The sequence below is a fragment of the Pleurodeles waltl genome, chromosome 7, assembly GCF_031143425.1.
Source record: "Pleurodeles waltl isolate 20211129_DDA chromosome 7, aPleWal1.hap1.20221129, whole genome shotgun sequence".
Classification (NCBI taxonomy): domain Eukaryota; kingdom Metazoa; phylum Chordata; class Amphibia; order Caudata; family Salamandridae; genus Pleurodeles; species Pleurodeles waltl.
Genome location: NC_090446.1, coordinates 399349268 through 399364546, shown reverse-complemented (window position 1 = coordinate 399364546; position 15279 = coordinate 399349268). Strand labels below are relative to the sequence as shown.

At 45.0% G+C, this 15279-nt stretch overlaps 1 protein-coding gene across 1 annotated transcript in view; it reads right to left on the bottom strand.

Moving 5' to 3' along the window:
* Window positions 1-15279, bottom strand: part of LOC138304113 (rho GTPase-activating protein 39-like) — a 598847-nt gene that overhangs the window by 504246 nt on the left and 79322 nt on the right. The gene's annotated exons all lie outside the window — the stretch shown is intronic.

Sequence of the window (15279 nt, the reverse complement as noted above, 5' to 3'; positions counted from 1 at the left end):
AGGAACTCTGTAATTCCTACATTTGGACAGTAAGAAACTTAGACTGCATTGGAGGCATTGCACGAAACACCCTGGGCCGAGGGAGAGGGGGGATTCTGGTGAGAGTCCCATATGCCACCATTATTATCAAGCCTTCCAACTTCGATACATGATAGAGTGGCTGCAAGGAAAGATGGACAAATTCTGTTTTTTCACTGAACAAAACCTGGCAAAGTGACAAATGAGTGAGGTCCATTAGGTACCAAAGACGCACTGGAGTCGAAACGTGCATCTATAAACGGTCCATGTTGACCTGCAGGTGGGGGTTTACTTCCCACCAATCTCAATTTCACCTCTATTTGGCAATACGGACTTAACATCAGGGCGGGACAGGCCCTTATTTCAGAATTTGAACAGACAAGGGTTTTTTTAGGCACACACGAGAAAGAAGTGATCCAGACAATTCTTTATAAGTGGCATTACAAGTGTTGGATGGAGGTGCCTGAAAGCACAGCACCGGTGATGACCTTCCCGCGGGGACTGTCGACTGCACACAATCAGAGCAAAAACTATCACACACCTCTTACTGGGAGCCAAATAAGTGATCCTGTCCTTGTAGGGTAAGCATCAAGCCCTGACGCTAGGTTTCTGGATGCAGAAAATGTTGGGGCCCTCAAGCTATGATAAGGTAACATATGACATGGTTTATAAGGTGCATGTATTTACCAACGTATGTGTTCCCGCAGTAGCCTACCTGAAAAGATGACAGAGAGCTCACCTGCCCAAAGAGGTTCAGAGTTCAGGGACAAATACACTCTAGATGACAAATGAATGCACTATTTCAAACCGCAATGTGAACAATGCCACCTATGTGGGGCAGGGTAAGGGGCAGTCGGGAAAATGACGTTCATAATAATACAGCTGTGCTGGTAGAGGATGGAGAAAGTATTCAAGGGGCAGTTCTGTGACTGCTTGGTGGGTATGCCTGCCTTATGCTTTATTGACAAAATGTAGTAAAATGTTAAACCTAAAACATCTTGCAGAGTTTACATCACCTGCAGCAGGAATTTTGCACAACCAGCATTTTCCAGAGTAAAATAGCAAAGGCAACTCTTGGGGTTAATGCATTTCCTGAAAAGATGGGCATGGGTCTTACTCATCATAAAAGAGCACAGAGGTTCAATGTGCCTTGTGAAAAGCACATTTAACACGTGAGTCCTAGATTTGTACTTTATATAGATAGCTCAGTAGGTACTGGTTTTGACGCAGACATCCTTGTGTTACCTGTTGGTCACAAGTTACAAGCCTAGTACTATAGCCAACTGAATAAAAGCCAGGATCAAGGAGTTGTCTGCAGCTAAAAGTCATTAGTTTAGAACTCACAGTTTTTATCAAACGTTCAATGTTTTAATGTTAGTAAAAAAGGTTCTTTTGATTAGTAATAAAGACTAAGAAAGGCCGCAGGTGAAGTGACGTCACGGGCTCTGAGAGGTGGCAGAAGTAGGAGAGCACAGCAGGAGTTGCCTTCAGCACTGCCGCTAAGGGAGCACGAGCGCGCAGGCCGGAGCAGGGGTGAAATGTCAGTGCCAGAAGCAGAAGGTCGCCAGGTAGCGCGTGCAACGGTTCCCCAGTTCACACAGAAGTAGCTCTGTGCACGGAAGTCATGCCTGCCCTCTGCCAGCAGACCAGCCGCCGAGTCCTGAGGTGTCTTAACCTCACCTGCCCCTCACCCTACCACCACCTCCCTCTTCTCCACCAGACAAGGACCAAAAGAGGTCCAGAATAAACCCAGCAAGGCGCTGTAAAGGATCAAAAGGGAGCTCAATGATTTGACCTATGATCTGCCAGTATTGTGTTCTGCAGGTACACCTGGAGATGGAATGCTGGAGACTGATAAATCTGAAACTCTTACAAGATGGGAAAGTAAAATTCTCCCTCAATATCATAGTTTGCTTGTTAGGTAGATGCGAAGTGACAAGCTGTTTTTGTTTCCCTCCTTGGCACTGGCATCAAGTTGTTAGCCTCCAGATATGTAACAGCCAGGAAGGGTGTGGATAGCCCTTTAAAGCACAGCATTGTGGTGGGCCCTGCTGGAACTGAAAATATGGAACCTCCCTCACTTACCGCTTGCAGGTTTCTCATCTGAACGCAAAGCAGCCAAAGTGCGGGTGGAAGCAAAATGACATTAGGGCAAAGTACGCATATCTCTCTGGGGCCAGCCTGAATCCCGGATTTGGCTAAATAATATATGCCGTATCGAAGATCTGATTAGATGGCCCTAATTTGAAGCACTGGTTTACCTTCAATTGCCATAAAAAAGCCAGTCTTTGGAAACCCTGCTTTCAAAAAAGGGATTCGACTGCCCCGAGGACGTGAAAGGAGTTGTGACTTTAATGACAGGACAAACCAAGTACCAGTAGAGTCTCCCCGAGCAACATTCTGGATTGCCGTGCCTTGATGTGGCAGTCGTCTATCTCATGTGTTGTGGATGGTGAGCTAATTACTAGACCGACAGCCTTCTATTACCATTTGTTTGTCTGGGGTTAACACAAATCTAATCTCTTTAATCGCCTGCTAACTCTGTATGGCTCACCTACTGGGCTTGAGCTACACAAAGAGCTACAACATCCAGCGGGGCACTAAATCTAAAGGGGAGACTGCCTGGCTGACTGAAGCACAAAACCTTGCCTCTTTCAAAAAATATTCTAATAAGGCATATATAGTTTTGTGTCAAACTGGAACCAGAGCTCCACCACAGCAAACCTGATCACACACCAGAAGACGCACATAGACAGGTCAGTACAGATGATGGGTGCACAACTATTTTGCGTCCATCTGAGGAATCAGATGCCAACATGGTAAACAAATAGTTGATAGATGGCAGGGTCCGACCTGCACGAGATTGCCATTGGAGAGTCTTTACCCCTCACCCCTTTAGTGGTTTCCCACTCATATTGTTAGCTTTGAGATATTTGGAAGTTCCTCAGCCTCTTCCGTATCCACTCCTGTTCCTCTTAAACACTGAAAGTGTCTTTGAAAACTAGCAAAAAGGTTCTGGGTGCTCTTCTAGGTGCCAAAACATCACGGTAGGGAGACACACCTGGGAAGACGGGCAGCATTTCAGCAAACCCAGATGGCTTTTCTCTACTTTCTACTAATTGTGCTCTTTACTGATGAAGGGCTAAACCCAGAAACACATGTCCGGAGTTAAGAGCACTATCTGCACCTACCTTGGTGATCAACTACAGCAAGTCTGAAGTAAGCATATTGCATTTACCAGAATGCAATGGCAATGGGGTGAACTGTGTTGGGATGAGAGGCAGTGTGCTCCCGTCCCCGTTGTGATTAAAAGGCTCCCTTGAGCCAATGAGCTGACAAGCTATTCTGGGATCCATCCACCTGTGTGCTCGTGGAGTGGTACTGTGATCTGTGGAGACTTGGGCAGCATTTCAGCAACCCTGGATAACTTTTCTCTGCTCTCTACTACTGCTGTTCTCTACTGATAGAGGGCTAAACCCAGAAACATGTGTCTAAGCAATAACAGCACTAACTGCACCAACTTTGGTGAAAAACTACAGCAACTCTGAAGTACGCATACTGCATTTACCAGATTGCAATTGGGTGAATTGTACTGGGATGAGAGGCAGTATGCTCCCTCCCCCCTTCCGTACTGAAAGAGTGTCAGGCTAACACAGGAGTTGGGCCTTCTAACTATCTCAGGCCCTTAGAGAATACATGGGCGCCTGAAGTTTCACAACATGAGACATTTCAACTCCCACAGGTTTCGGTTTCTCAGGTTATCTGGGGCTATCATGCCCTCAAGAGCAGCAAAGGATCTCATTTAGTTACTGTTTCAGGCAAACCTCATTTGAAAATCTGAATTTACGATAATAACTCTTAAAGGGAATCAAACTCTAATCAGTTTTATGCACCAAGCCTTTCCAAGTGCATTTCCTTCTTCAGGGGCAAGTACCCTCTTTAAAACAATTTGACAAAACACAACAGCATTTTCCAGCCACTGAATGAATTTCATATATGCATCTCCAAAGTGTCAATCTATCAGTTACGCCCAACATCATCTACCTGGGGCAAATACTTTCCTTAAAAATGTTCTGAAAATCTAAATAGCTCACAGTCTGTCATCATTATGAGCTCGTGACACAAGTTTTCAGATTCATACTATAATTGTTTAAAACTCAAGAAAACACGAACGTTCGAATAATATAACTTGTTAATACCCTCAATATCTCAAATTCAGAGTCATTAGAAGCTTACTTCAAAAGGGATAATTTTACCTCCCCAAAATCACATGTCCATTTCAACAAGTGTATGGAGAGAATTTACAGTCTCAATAAGTTCATTTTACACCTGACTGTGCATCACCCACTTCATTCTAATGACGTTGGTCCAAATATTTACCAAAGAGCTAACATTAAGCCAGTGTAGTGCACACTGGCATATCCTATGAGACATTGCATAGGAACACTTGAAGGTATTGTGTTTATAGTTTTAAACAGAGAGGCATCCCGTGGTTGTTTCTGTCTAGCTAGGACTGCTCACTTTTGTTTTCATTGCCTTTTAGGGACGCTTGCTTACGTTAAAGGGCTTGTAGCCCACCGGTTATTTACCCTTTGTTGGCTTGCCTGGCACTCTTCTTTTCAGCCTTGTAATTTATCACTGCAGGCCTAGCATCAATTCCCTCTCTCTCTGCAGGGACTAAGCACTGATTGATTCAACTTAATCAGTGCCCTTCCACTGCTCCCAACATGATTGAGGTACTATTGTGTTCATTTTAACTTCTAGTGCCCTGCAAACAGAAAGTGTGCGACTGGCAAAAATGTGCCCAGCAGGACAAACAAAATTGCAAACTTTTATTTCCTACAGCTAACTTTCTTTCATTTTTATTGCTCTTGCTCATGAGTGCTGCTCTCAAAAGATGACGATTATCTTGTTCTAAATATTGCAAAGCAACAGTGTTTCTTTCTTATATGTAATTTTTTAAATGATGCTTTAACACATAATCATGCAGTTCACCTAGCTACAGTCCACACCAATCTACCCCACACCAATCCACTCATCCTAATCAAATGCACTCCAACCCACCCCGTCAAATCCTCCCAACCATCCAATCTGCCCACTCCAATTAGCCCCACTCTAATCCAAAACAACCTGCCCCACTTCAATCCAAAACAATCTGCCCCACTCCAATCTTCTGTGCTCCAAACTGCACCACACCAATCCAAAACAATGTGCCTTACTTCAATCCAAACACCACTCCTAAACAATTTGCCCTACTCCAATCCAAAACAATAGGCCCCACTCCATTCCAAAACAATCCGCACTACTCCAATCCAAAACAATCTGGACCACTTCAAAACAATCTGCCCCACTCAGATCCACCAAACCCCCCCCACTCCAATCCAAAACTGTATTCCCCACTTCAATCCAACACAATAATCCCCACTCCAATCCATCACAATCTACACCACTCCAAAACAATCTGTTTCGCTCTAATACAAAACAATCTGCCCCACTCCAATACAAAAATATTCTGCCTCACTCACCTCTATCTCACTCCAATCCAAAGCAATCTGCCATACTGCAGTCTGCTGCACTTCAATTCAAAATAATATGCCACACTCTAATCCGTCTCACTCCAATCTGCCCCACTCCAATCCAAAACAATCTGCCCGACTCCAAAGCAAAAGAATCTGTCCCACTTCAATCCAGAAGAATTTGCCCCTTTTGAATCCGCCCCACTCCAATCTGCCCCAGCCCACTACAAAACAATCTGCCCCACTCCAATCCAAAACAGTCTGCCCCACTCCAATCCAAAACAATCTTCCCCACTCCAATATGCCCCACTCCAGTCCCCTCAATTCCAATCCTAGCCACCTCACTCCAATACACCTAACTCCATGTCAATTCACCCCACTCCAGTCCAATCCACCCCACTCCACCCCAGACCAAAGCAATCCACCCCACTCCAGTCCATTCCACCCCACTCCAATCCAATTCACCCACTCCAATATACCCCACACCAGTCTAATCCATCCCACATCAATCCAATCCACCCCAATCAAATCTACCACACTCCAATCCAATCCACCCAACTCCAAAACAATCTGCCCCACTCCAAAGGAATCTGCTCCACTCTAATATGCACCACTCCAATCCAAAACAATCTGTCCCACTCCAATTCAAAACAATCTGTCCCACTGAAGTCTACCCCATTGTACTCCAATCCAATTCACCCCACTACCCCAATCCACCCCAACCCACTCCACTCCATTCCACAACACTCTTTACCACTGAACTCTACTCCCCTATACTCTACGACACTCTACTCCCCCTACGACACTCCAACAAATACAATCTACGACATTCTATTATCCCACTCCACTCTATAACACTCCACACCACTAACTTTTAGCCATGCTGAACAGCAGCCACACTGGTGTACAACATGGAAAAAACACATTGCCAAAACCAATAGCTCTTGTATAGTTGAGACCTATTGGCTTTGCCAATGCTTGTTTCTGCCTGGAGCTCGATTTCCTTAAAGCCCTTGTGATGTCACTAGCAAATGAAAGACCGCAAGTGCATTTCAAACATATCCCGCTAAAATAGAATCACATGTAGAAAACTTTCCCGGGCCAGTTTAATAACTGATCACTATATACCCTTCAATCAAATTGCAACAATGTTTGTAGCTGAAACAAAGTAATTTGCCGTTTTTGTGCTTTCACATAACTCTGCATGTCCCCTACATAACAAGCCCGATGGTAACGAAACAAATGCCCAAATGACTTTCCTTCTGTATAGAAAAAGAGAATTTTGTGCAATTTGCAATTGTCAAGTTATTTGTCTGGCACATTGCTGTCACCACTTGTTTGGCCCACATCAATCTTGTGTCGTCCTTGTGGCTTACAGATGAAATTTATGTGTGGAGGGTGTTTGATGTAACCTCTGTATGGGCTGAATGTCGCACATATAATGTACAGTGGTTAGTAAACGTAAAGCAGCAACTGCTTGTTGTGGAATGAAACTCAAGTGGCTGCATGGGCGACAATAGTATTGGTTCAGGTCCATCAGTAGAAAGACTTCTAAAGCCTGCACTGGGTAGAGGGTTTGCCTGTCTTTCTGATGGTACAGCATGCAACTAAGAACAGCAAGGTAATACATGTTTGTTTATCAGAAGGCCCGTCTTTTCCTTTACCTGTTCTTGGTGTGAGACCCAGACTGGTGCTGTATGTTTGAGTGATGTTCAATTCATATTGCAAATGACCATGTTTACTAAAAGTGGCATACCACGGTTCAGAAACACATTTTCAACACTTTGCTGAAGACTACATGGACATAAGTATTTCATCGCTGAGCACAGAGGGTGTACCAAAGCTAGGAGGTCAGGGCATCTACGTACTCCAATTTGTGAATTACTAGGATTTTGATTCTGAGGTGCATCCCAAGGCAGAGATTTGTCTGAGTTGGTAGAAGCAAACATTCTCAGGCAGAAGGGTCCTATTCCATTTAATTCACAGTGGCAAAACTAAGGCCTTGAAGGAGATTATTTTTGTAACTGAGAACTAAGATAAGATGTGTAGGGCTCGGCTGATAGGATCTTGTGAGTGCAGATGGGGGAGGAGCCATTTTGTGTACATATGCATCCAATGATAGCCTTTGAAGGAGATATTTGGGTACACTGAAACAGAGAGCATTAACAATGCCTAAACCTGAAAGCACAAGGTTATGGTTGCCGGGAGTCAGTGAGGGAATCCCAATAAGTAGACCATTCTTCTGATAATCCTCAATCTATAGAAGGACGATTTGATCACTGTGTTGATCTCGGGCTGATGTTAAAGTCTGAGCTTTTTTCAAAGTTGTGGGCACTTTTGAGGGATGGGTGCCTATTTCTGAGAACCATCACCTTTTGTAAGCACTGAGCTCACCAATGGTCTAGAGGGGAGGATTTTGGTCTTTCTAGCATTTAACTTCAGAGGAGGTTCCTAGCTCAGCTAACTGAAAAGGGCAGCAAGAAAGAATCTGAGTTCTGGACAGTTTGCAGGGCTCAGGTTTCACCATGTTCTAAGGGTGGTCTGCGTATTTTTATAATTTTGGCCTAAATTAATAGAACAATCACAGGATCCTGAACACATAGCATTTGACTGGGTGATGGAAGGAGCTGAAGAGCAGTGCTGAGATGATCTGTGTGCAGTTCGAGAGAAGAGAAGCAATCTAGAATCTTGCCCTGGAACCCAATGTTATTGAGCTGTGTGAGGAGACTGCGTGAAAGATCATGATAAAAGCTGCTAAAACGTTCATGTATACACTTGGAGTATGCAGTTGCTAAAAGAATCAGAAAAGGAAACAGAACAGGCAGTAGGTCATGATGGGTCTGAGCAAGCAGCTCAAGGGGGATCTGTTTGCTCAGAAGAAAGAGCCCTCGCACATGAAGATGGGTGCCATGCTTCATCACCAGGCAGCTCCTCATTGGCATAGCACTGCAATACCCAATTGGCCCCTTGAGGGGGCTCTTTGCCAGAGGTCTTTTAAAATAAGACACAATGATAGAGTGGAGGTGCTGTGTGAGCAGACTGATGTTTAAGTGTGGTATAAAAATAACTAAGAGAGACCCTGAAAGTTTTAATACCGAGGACCTCTTGTTATAAATAAAAACAAGACATGACTGTGTTGGAGACAATGATCCGGTACAGCTCACAGGAAAAGTGAGAACGTCGATCAACATGTTTAGTGCCATATAAAGTCCCTGCAGATCTTGGCACTTCATCAGGGCTATGCAACTTAATCTACCAATGATTGAGGTTACAGTAGTGGTAATTAGTAACAATTACAAATCTCAAAAAGTCACCCTCAAAGTGTACGTAGAGTACACCTTATGATACCTAAAATGACAAATTTGAGTATGTAAATGCCCACTTAGGTGATGACAGAGACCGCACTATCTGCGAGTGAAAGGCGTTCAGCACACTAGGAAAGCTGTGACCTACCCCTCTCTGCTACCGTGGGCATTTTGCAGTGCTCATATTTCAACACATTCAGAATGTCTGCATATTTTTAGCATTTTACTCTAAATTAATAGAGCAATCATAGCTTCCTGGAATACAGGAATGACTGGGTGAAGGATCATGATAAAGGCTGCAAAGAAGTTCAGAAACTTATGTGAAGAAGCTCAAGCTTGTCACTTTTGTTATGATGTTATTTCATGTTGTGATGATGGATGGATTCTATCCCACACAATGGGTGGTAGTCCAACTTGGCCATCAACCCATAATTTCTCTTCTTCAATGTAGTCATTTTAGTTGGGTTATTGCTGCACTTCTTATCAGTTCCCTTAGGGATTACTTGGCAATAGATTGTCTTAGGTCAAGCATGTACTTCTCAAAAGAATGGTTTAATGTAGAAGCCTTCAAGTCAATCAGGTGTGTCCACTGAGGAGTGAGGTACCGAATACTGCTAAGTTGCAGAGGAGTGGAAAGTAAAAGGAGCTCTATTAAGATTGCTGGTAGTCAGCTCTACATTGAAGCTCCCTTTTTTGTGACTGGTGGCATCAAATTCTGTGCAAAAGGCTTCAGATAATTGGCAAAAACAGCTAAAGGTGATAGGCATTGTGGGAGGTGGGGGCTGGGGTTTGGTTCAGTTGGACCACTATTTTCTGAGTTAAGACTCTAGATCACAACTGCTTGACCTAAATAGTTCGCCATAAGATTGTAGATCTGAGGAGAAGAGATAGGTTCAACTGCATTTGATTCTGGAAACAGAACTCAGACAGAATACTAAAGAGTTCCTTAATGAGACAGTTGGAGCCAGAGATTTGGGTGACAAAGTACATCTTCTTCACAGTCTTGATTAATTGTTTGTATAAGGATAATTGGCGAATATATTAAATTTGTACTGTCATTTCATCACTTTCCAGGATATGAATTTTTTTTTAACTGCTTGAAATTGGTTCTAATCTGACCCAAAATATGAACATTTTCCAAAGATTGCTTCACACACTTAGAAGATCAGATCTCAGAAACTCTCACACCCAGTTAGGTTTTCAGGGCTACATTTGGCAAGCTATTGGAAGATTCTCCCCGCTCAGATTTCAGACTCTCACAGGATTTAGGCCTCTATAACTGAATGATGTCCATGCAGGTGTGTACCTGTGGCTGATTACGCTTTCAGATATAACTGTGTGTCAATAGCATATGGGAATGTTATACTTTGTTAGCAAGATCACCAACGTTTCCCTACAGGGAATGAACACTGTCAGGGCAAGAAAGGTACAATGGGAGTTTATGCATCTGACAGGGAAAGAGGAGTTTTGCCTGTTGTGAAAAAAAGGAGGGGAAACTATTGAGGGCTGTTCATATAAAGCCCATGTGGGTAGACAGTGAGGACTAAGACTTAATGACTTACTTTGTTGAAGTTTGCACAGGGCTCAAGGAGAGCCTTGAGGCACTGGTCGCCTTGTTGATGATTATAAACAAACTCGATTGTTGCTTGCAATGTAGGATAGACAACTCCATGACCTTGAGATAAAGGCAGTCACTGAAATCACATATACAACTACATTGCACAATAAGAGGGAAGAACATGCTATACTGGTTGAGGGTGACAAATCAGGCAGACCTGGATGACCAATTCAGGCAGGCAAGGGACCATTTTTACTAGTATCAGAGACCAAAGTGGGACCATGCAATAGTCACAAGCCAACATTAATGCAACATGCTTAGGCTACTATAAGCAACTGGCCGGCAATCGTGCCAAACGCCCATACTGAGACATAGATGACTTCCTGAGGGATGTACGATACCTTGACTGACACACTCAGACATTAGCATGTTGAGGCATCTGATATTTATTTGTAAAGCACTCAATCATCCCCAAAGAATAATCCAGCACCCAATGGCAAACCAACCTGCCTCAATAAATCCCAAAAAACAGTTACTGAGCGAAAAGCCAAGGCTTCGCATCCTACGGAAAATCAAGAAATCAGAAGAAGAACATAGACTGAAAGGGAGGGCATTCCAAAGCAAAGCTGGCAAATAGTTAAAGGAACAGACTCCTATTCTGGATATCTTAATTCATCTGCATTGTATTCAAAGCTTGATTAGTGGACTGAAGAGCGAACACTGGCTTATGAAAAATGACTCTTGCCAAGCAGGAACGCTGGGTCAATGTCATAAAGTGCTGTGTGCGCATGCCAAAGAAGCTTAAAGATGCCCATCTTACAGCCTGGAAACCAGTAGAGACACTTTAAACAGGCCAAGACCCAGCTCCTGATGGAGAGGTTGCATATCAGTCTTGCCACAGAATATTGAATCAACTAGAAGGAAGTGAACAAATAAGCCACCATTCCAACATAGTCAAGTAAGTACTGCCATAAATCTAATCTGCTCACACACAGGGCTTGCACAGTGGTCTTATGCCACGCCACGCCACAGGAATCCACTGACACTGTCTGCAGAGAGGCAATAGGAGACCAAAACAACTTCCACAGACAGCAATCAACTGGTCCTGCATGGAAAGGGAATCTTTGGTCAGTTTCTTAACTACTACCCTAGGTCTAGAAACAGGGCCTAACAATGAGAGCCACCAGAAATCATTCCAGATTCTTAAGTGCTTACCAAAAAGCGAAAAATGTAAGTCTTTCTTAGGTTAAGTTTCAGACAGTGAGATTGCATCCACATTGCCACTTCAGAGCAGCAATTCACTAAGTTTCCTCTTGTCTCTGTATTCCTTTCATTGATGAAAGCAACAAGCTGAGTGTCATTGTCATAAGTAGTGAACTCAAACACCCAGACTTTAACTATACCCACTAAGGTGACACGTAGACATTGGGATGGGGCTCAGGAATAAATTCCCAAGGAACACCACAATTTGCCACCACGGCTGTGATTTAAAAGGGGGCGGCTGTACCTAATGAGAGCTGATGCTCAAAAACAAGCAGAACTATTGCAAAGTTGTTGAATGCAGGCCGGTTTCATGCAGGGTTTGTAACAATAAATAATGGAAAACGATGTTAAATGCAACAGACAAGTCCAGGAGGATTAGAGCAGCAGATTTGCAGTCAACGACCAGGAGCCTGATGCTGTCCAGCATCACCAGCAGAGTGGATTTGAAACTATTTTTGACTCTAAAACTGGTTTGATAGTGGCCCAGCAGATTGTTAGTTTCCAAGTAATGGGAAAGCTGGCAGCTGATTTAAAGCAATGTAATAACTGAGAGCACTGGGCAAGTTGGTGGAGCAGACAGCCTCCATCTTGAATGTGATGACACTTTCAAGGATCAACTAGCATCCAAGCTGGTCACAGTTTTAAAAAAAGGCACTTGAGAGGAATATACTGCTGTCCATGACCTGCGAGGCACTAAGCATGGCACCCCCTGCAGCCAGGGAATTGTCCGGATGACTTATCATTATATTGACCACTTTCCATATTAAACATTGATTTTATGATACTTGGAAAGCTCTTAGCCAATAGATTATTCCCTTACTTGCTACGATTTACCCATGTCTATCAGGTTGGTTTTTATTTCAGGCCGCAGCACATCTCAAAATTGACAACAGCTCTTTAAGATAGCTCTGGTGGCTGCCAAGAGTTGGCCTGATACTGCTGTGTTATCGGTTGATATGGAGAAGACATTTGACTCCTTCAGTTGGAGATATTTACATAAAGTGCTTGCCCGTTTGGCCTTGGGGACATCATTGTAAATGAACTGGGGTCCTGTATAGCTCTTAAACTCCCCATATGCACTGGCTGCATGATCTCAGAACAATACCAAGCGAGCACGCGGAACCAGACCACGATACCGCATTTCCCACCGCTTATTCACTTTGGCAACTAAACTGAATGTAGCGCACCTTTAAGTGACTGGAAGGAAATGAGGGATCCTGAATTGCGCAACTCTAATATCATCTCACTTTATGGCAATGACTTGTTGCATATGCAGGAGGCAGAGGCTAATATAGGGGATGTCGTGTGGGAACGTGATACCTTTGGGGAAACTATCTGGGCTTAGAGTGAATTGGGGCAGATTAGTATCTACCCGCTGAGACCTACAGCCACTTTGACTTGGGGCACCACACGTCAACTCTCCCTAAGTGGGTACCCTCCACTTTAAAATATTTGGTAGTTCAGATTGATCGTTCAGAAGCTGACATAATAGACAGTGATACGGGCTAAGCAGTAAGATCTCTATGGTCTCAGATGATGTTCTGGCGCTCCCTCTTTCTCGCAACATCTGAATGGATAGCAGTGTCACAAATTATATAGGTACCCCAATTTCTTTATTACTAGACAAATACAGCACATACTCTTCTAAAGAAATATTTTAAGAGCTAGACTGTTTATTACTAGACTTGATTTGGAACGGAAGTGCGCCCAAGAGTTGCACTAAAGACTTTAAAACAGTAGGTTGGTCACAGTGGCTGAGGGGCCACAGATTTTGAATTATATTATTGAGCAGCTCAAATGCAGTGGCACTCATGCTGACTGGTGAAACAAAACCTAAATGAGCTACAATACGATATACAGGCTGAGCCCCCTCGGTCTTCCAGCCAATCGACAGCGCAACACTAGACCATGCCTCTTGCGAGTAGCACAATATTGTAATGGGCTACACTGCGCCAAAGACTCTCCATCCTATGTCCCTATCATACTCATTGCCTTCCTGTTTCCCTGGCTGACTGTGAGTACCAGTGGAATGGCACCATGCTGGGAACAGACCAGACTGACCACATTGGTAAACCTGTTTGAGAATGAAACATTAATTCTGATGGATACAACTCCCTGTGGATTCCTCACCTAATGAATTCTCCCATGGCGCCAGCATTCGACGGAAATCTTCTTCCTAGTCTCTGCACGTCGACGAGGACTTCACTCTAGCCCACGCGACGCCGTCTGACGTCATACAGGCAATAAGAGGTCCTCGACGACGTGCCGACGTCAGTTCCCTTTTTTCCGTGCATTCGAAACGGTTATCTTCGAGGGAGCAACTGTTACTTTTGTGGTTACAGTGTATTTTTGCTGCGTAGTCTTTCGCTGTGGTAATAATGTCGCAGAGAAAGTCTGGATTCAAGCCTTGTCGTGAGTGTGGAGGCAAGATGTCAGTGACGGATCCTCATTCCGACTGCCTTTGGTGTTTGAGCTCCGATCACGACGTCTCGACTTGTGATTCATGCCAGCACATGAATCCAAAGGCCCTCAAGGAACGTGAGGCGAAGCTGTTTATGGCGAAATCGAAAAAAGAGAAGCATCACAAGAAGTCTTCTTCGCCAAGACATGGGCGTCATCGAGACTCCCGGCGCCGTAGAGAATCTCGGCGTCATTCAAGCAAGGAGACTCGTTCCAGGTCTTCGGATCGGCGCCGAAGGACATGGGAGATCAGTCCCACGGTTACACCTCATCCTTCGACGCCGTTGCCCTCTCCGGCGTCTCCGACTTCACCTGGACAGGCGTCGGTGATTGAGGTATTGGAGCCTCAGGTGTTATCTCCGGCGTCGCAGACGTTGAGGCCGGCGTCGGGGTCGCCTCCGAGACAGGCACCCCAGTATCCGGCTTTTCCCACCCCTGGAGCCGATAGTTCCGCATTCTTGAATGCGATGTATGCCATCTTCCAACAGATGGCTCCAGGGGGTGCTCCGGCTGGGCCTTTGGCCTTTTCATTGGGTGATCCTTCGCCTCTTCGGCCGGCACCCTTTATGCCCTTTCTCCCTTTTGGGAACGTGGGCTCGGCGCCGGTGTCGGCGCCGGTGGCCGCTCCGGTGGCTTCAGAGGGATTGGCCCCGGGGACTTCCATCCCGTCGACGTCGGGATTTCGGCCTGTGACTCCGGTGGGTCCATCTGCTTCGACTGCTCTTTCGTCGGCGCCGAAGTTACCTGTGGCGCCGGACGCGGCGTCGGTGGCTTCTGAAGATCGGCGCCGATCTTCGACTTCAACGGAGGCATTGTCGACTCTGCGTATTGAGCAACGGCTTCATTCGAGGAGACGTGCTCTCCGTGTATTAGAAGAGCAGGAGTACCAACGAGCCCTGGAAGAAGGAGAGCTAGAGGACTCGGGTGATGGGCTGCGTGGTCTGGAGTCGGCCAGTGGGCTGGACACTTCCCCTGAGTGGGATCTTTCGTCCCCGGGAGAATATACTGAGGAGGCTGCTTCCTTTCACGCAGTGGTACGGAAGGCAGCTAGTTTTTTGGACCTGCCTTTGCCGGTGGTGGAGGCAAAACAAAACCTTCTAACAGAGGTGCTACATCCGGCCTCAGCTGCGGCAGAGCCTCTTTTGCCATTTAATGACGC